Raw genomic sequence first — 6,003 nt, 5'->3', positions numbered from 1 at the left:
CACAGAAATGTTAGCAAAAAGGACCAAATGGTCCATCCAGACTGCCTTGTTGGTTACCCCATACTTATCAATTTCCCACACTGTAAAAGTCAGGGTCCTCGTTGGTTGGTGTTTTAATCCAATTCCCCGTTATGCCTTGCCGTTGAAGCAGAAAGCAATGTTACAATTTCATCAACAGTATCAAAGCTTCTTGGTTAAGGGTAGTAACCGCTGCACCAGCAAGTTATTCCATGCGCTCTGAGTTCATAGATTATTGAGATGCGCATTCTTGGAATAGTGCTGTGTGCTGGTGCTCTTCTGCCTATTCCTGTATATTTTCATTCTCCAGTCTCTTTATAAAATGCTTGTTTAAAAAGCCATGTTTTTAAACTTTTCTTAAAGGTTTTGAGATCTCTTTACAACCTGATCTCTAGGGGCATTGTGTTCCGGATTGTGGGACCTGCTAGTGATAAGGCCCTTTCTCTCACTTGGGTTAGTCTCGCTGTTTTTACTGAGGGAATGGTTAAGCGTGCTTTATTTGCCGATCGAAGGTTTCTGTGTGGGACGTGCACCCGCAATGCTGTGTTTAGCCAGTCCAATTTCTCATCATGTATTAGTTTATGTATGGTACATAGGGCTTTGCATTTAATTCTGTGTTCAATAGGTAGCCAATGTAATTCTGCCAGGGTTTCGGTTATATGGTCCCTCCTCCTTTTTCCGGTTACTATCCTTATATGTAACAACAGTTTGTATGTAATAACTTTGCTGTATGTAATAATCTATATAAGGAATAACAATGTTATATGTAATCAGCTAACACTACATGATAAATTGCTGTGATGATGTTTATCTAACCTGTTTCACAATTCTGTAAGCCGTTCTGATGGCGAAACCAAATGACGGTATACAAAACACCTTAAATAAATAAATAAATAAAGAAAGAAAGAAAGAAAGTCCGTATTTTTTAAATGCAAAACTCGGGTCTTCGTGTGACTTCTCTGTACCCCATTTGTGATATCAAACCCTACCATTTGATGATCACTGGTGCTTAGGTGGGCACCCACCCGGACATCAGAGACATTATCTCCATTAGTGAGCACTAAGTCGAGTATAGCTCCCTCCCTCGTGGGCTCCATTACCATTTGTTTGAACACAGCCCCTGGCAGGGCGTCCACTATCTCTCTACTTCTGGTTGATTCTGCAGAAGGGATTCTCCAGTTTATGTCCGGCAGGTTAAAATCTCCAACAATCTCCCCACTCAGAGTACTAAATATCTTTCAGATGGTGATAACAGCCAAAAATCTACAATGATATGCACCAAGCGGGAACCTTGGTTTTTCAGTCTCTCCTCTTTCCTATGCCTTTATAGTTTTATGTAAAGAAAATGTGTTAGTATATAAATTTTGTACTTTTTCCTTTGCATCTGTAAAAGGGGGCAGTGCCTATTGTGGATTGCCATCTGGTTAAAAGGTAGAAAACAGAGTAGGGCTAAATGGTTACTTTTTCAATGGAAAATGGTGAATAGTGAATAGTGTCCTAGGGATCTGTTCTGGGACCACAGATTTTTAATATATTTATAAATGACCTGGAAACGAGAATAACAAGTGCAGTGATCAAGTTTTCCATTGACACAAAATTATTCAAAATTGTTAAACTCCAAGGATTGTGCAAATTGCAAGAGGACCTTGAAAAATTGGAGACTTGGCATGCAAATGGCAAATGAAATCTAATGTGCACAATGAAAAGTGATGCAGTTAGGGAAGAGAAACAAATTAGCTACAAAATGCAAGGCTCCATATTAGGAGTCACCACTCAGGAACAGGATCTAGGTGTCACCATTGAAAATACGTTGAAATATTCTGCTCAGTGTGCAGCAGCAGCAGCCAAGAAAGGAAAGAGAATGCTGGGGATTATTAGGAAAGGAACGGAGAATAAAACAGAGAATATCATAATGTCTCTGTATCACTCCATGGTGCATCCTCATCTTGTGTTCATATATCATACACAAACAGAATGCTGGGGATTATTAGGAAAGGAATGGAGAATAAAACAGAGAATATCATAATGTCTCTGTATCACTCCATGGTGCGACCTCATCTTGTGTTCATATATCATACACAAACAGAATGCTGGGGATTATTAGGACAGGAATGGAGAATAAAACAGAGAATATCATAATGTCTCTGTATCACTCCATGGTGCAACCTCATCTTGTGTTCATATATCATACACAAACAGAATGCTGGGGATTATTAGGAAAGGAATGGAGAATAAAACAGAGAATATCATAATGTCTCTCTGTATCACTCCATGGTGCAACCTCATCTTGAGTATTCTGGTCACCACATCTCAAAAAAGATATAGCAGAATTAGAAAAGGTACAGAGAAGGGCGACCAAGATGATAAAAGGGATGGAACAATTCCCCTATGAGGAAAGGCTAAAGAGGTTAGGACTCTTCAGCTTGGAGAAGAGACGGCTGAGGGGAGATATGATAGAGGTCTATAAAATAATGAGTGGAAGAAATCTTAATCGGTTATTTACTCTTTCAAAAAGTACAAAGACCAGGGGACACACAATAAAGTTACTGGGTGATACATTTAAAATAAATAAGAGAAACTATTTTTTTACTCAATGCATAATTAAACTCTGGAATTTGTTGCCAAAGGATGTTGTAAAAGCTGTTAGTGTAGCTGCATTTATAAAAAGGTTTGAACAAGTTCCTGGAGGAAAAGTCCATTAACCATTATTAAGATGGAGTTGGGGAAATCCACATCTTATCCCTGGGATAAGCAGCCTGGAATCTCTCTACGCCTTGGGATCCTGCCAAGTACTTGTGACTTGGATTGGCCACTGTTGGAAACAGGATACTGGGCTTGATGGACCTTTGATCTGACCCAGTATGGCAAGTCTTATATTTATGTTCTTAGGATCTAGCACCTCTCACTTGATTTAAGACCAATTTGCAGCTCACAAGTAAGGACACTTCCCTGCTTTAATAATCTCAAATATCTGCCTCGGTAGCTTCATGGGTCTCTCCATCACCTGTTCACGGTGTGCAACCTCTGAAACAGGTAATCGAAATCAGACACAACAATTATCAGCAGCAGCACCCACACACACACAAGAGGGAATGAACGTAAAAATGCACACAGCTTCTTGCATTTTACTCATTTGCTTTATCCTCAGTCAGTACCAGGCCGCAGTATTATGTCGCTGATATTTATTTGTTTCAGCTTTGCTCGTACCTTTTCATTGGTAGCTCAAGGTGAGTTATAAGCAGGTACATTAAGTTGTTTCAAAAGTTTGGGGAACAAATATTGCTGGCATTTATGAAATTGTTCTAGGAGATGGGGAAACATGGAAGCTGCTCATCAGGACAAACATGGGCAAATGTTGCAAACTTGGTTTCTGCACAGGAATTTAGATTTTCTGAGATTAGAAAACATTTCCTGAGAATCCACTTGCTTAATAAAATGCACCCGCAGGCATGGATTGTATCCTATGAAGTATCCTATGATTGTATCCTATGAAGTATCCTATGAAGCTTTCCCATAACATTAGACTTTGCACAACCCCACACCGATGTTTTTCTGCCTATATTACGCTATGTATATTTTATAGTGTATCTCACTGTTAGTATCTCATTGTTAGTTAACCCATATATTTATCTCCAAGTTATTTCTACCTGTTTTTTGTAAGACATTCTCTTGTCACTGTTATTGTTCAAAATGTAAACCGAATTGATCAGTAATTCTGTTATTGGAAAGTCGGTATAGAAAAGTTCTAAATAAATAAATAAATAAATGATAATAAAAGCCTTTTTTATATTGGACTAATGTCACATGTTTCTGGAAACTTTCAGGATTTGACACTTAGTACATCACAGAGCTCGTGCCTCCTGTCTATAATGTTCCTCGTACAAGTGACATTGGGTTTCTGAGTACAGGAGGCTTCAAAGACCTTACATAATACATCCCAGAGCTCGTGCCTCCTGTCTATAATGTTCCTCGTACAAGTGACATTGGGTTTCTGAGTACAGGAGGCTTCAAAGACCTTACATAATACATCCCAGAGCTCGTGCCTCCTGTCTATAATGTTCCTCGTACAAGTGACATTGGGTTTCTGAGTACAGTAAGCTTCAGACCTTACATAATACATCCCAGAGCTCGTGCCTCCTGTCTATAATGTTCCTCGTACAAGTGACATTGGGTTTCTGAGTACAGTAGGCTTCAAAGACCTTACATAATTGCTTCGGCTGGTTCCTTGGAACCTATGCTCCCTCCACTTTTGCCTGTCTGTTACCAAAACCTTGTGGATTTCCCATAATTGCTCTCCTGAAACAAAACACAATGGAAGAAAGGATCCCTGTGGTCTGGAAAAATCATGTTCAATCTTCTTTGCAAAAGGGATCTAGGTCAGAGGCATGGAAAGCTTACATGCATAGAATCATCTGAAGCGGAGACCCGGGTGCAGTCTCCACAGCTCACATACTACATCGTCTTGGGATAATTGTTACATAGATCTGATAAAAGGCACCACAGCCTGCAGAGCATCCTGAAATAAGCAATCTTTTCTCGCAAGGTCTTCATTTGCTTTTATGTGTTCATATATTTTTAATAAATTTGCAGGGTTTCTTAAATACAATATCCATTTAGTGAACATAACATCAACTCATCTGGAAGGAAACTGTGATCATATTGTAATAACATTTTGTATAATGATTGAACTCAAAAGATTGCAATTGCAGCACCTAGGATCTACTGGCTTCCAGATCTCCTGAACTTTTCCATGTCTGTAATATTTTTCAGTTACGGCAGCTTCATGTTTGTACAGTAAACATGTTATATTCCACCAAGTCCATATCTCTAGAAAGGACCTATCCCTCCACTTGCAACAAAAGAGTTTGAAGAGTAAAGATAGCGAAATATCTATCAATTTCAAACTAAAGCAGAATGACAATCTATTTCCAAATAATAATTTAAAATGAAAGTACACATTGGATAGACAATATATCCGTAATCCTTCCCTGAATCCCCTTCCAAATCCCCTTTCATGTTACAGAAATATAACATCTGTAAGAATGGCCAGATCTCTGTGCAGCAAAAAAGCAAGATTTATTTTCTGTCTGAGTACAGAGTTTGGAGAGTTTTACCCGTGTCCAGACTGCCCTATGTGCAATAAAATACAACATCTGAGCAAGGGATGCAAACATGGAGACCAGCAGCGACTTACTCCGCAAAACAGTCATTGTTTGTACAGATTTCATGTCTCAGTCCTTTTCCCACTCTTTTCACCCCTTGGCAACGCCAAATAAGTGCTTTCTGTAAACATTGGTAGAGCCCCCAACGCCACTTTAGAGGTTGCCAGTACCTTAGCCCAAGTTTAAAAAATCCCTGGTACCACTTGCAAGGCATGAATATTGAATACCACATTTGCATGTTAACAAGCAGTACCTCGACTGAAGCCATTTAAATCTCTGAGATGTTGCTAAGTTAAATTTCATTCTTATCTCTTGGAAGGTCAAAAGCTCTTCTCTACCTGCTGATGTTCTCTCTCAAAACTGACAAATCGATGCAAGGTCTCCATCCAGGGAGGCTCAGGTATGGTAAATAGTGTTGTGAAGTCTATGCTATGGATCATTAACCCAAGTGAAATAAAAAAAATCAATAACAATGGGATCACTGTGAAGAAAAAAGAAGCAAACAAAGAAATTCATGCTTTTTTGGCATGACTTACCTTGGCTGTGAACGCGGTCTCTACCAACAAAGGAGGAAAACCACTTAAATGTATTTTATGGGCATATGAGACATAATCTCTGGAGCACTGTAAGGTTCATAATTATTTATCTGTTTCGTAAATGTGCAAGACAAAGAAACCCAAGGTTATCCATGCTCTTCAAGGGCCTTGTCAAATACTTCTGAGAGAATCACCTATACAAATGATAAACACTGCCCTCACCTCACACGCACCCTTTCCTGTACAGCAGAATCCAAAAGGAGAGCTCAGAAAGTTATTTGCATATC

This window comes from Rhinatrema bivittatum, unplaced genomic scaffold, assembly GCF_901001135.1.
Source record: "Rhinatrema bivittatum unplaced genomic scaffold, aRhiBiv1.1, whole genome shotgun sequence".
NCBI lineage: Eukaryota > Metazoa > Chordata > Amphibia > Gymnophiona > Rhinatrematidae > Rhinatrema > Rhinatrema bivittatum.
The sequence above is the reverse complement of the archived record's forward strand: the minus strand, read 5'-3'. Positions refer to the sequence as shown.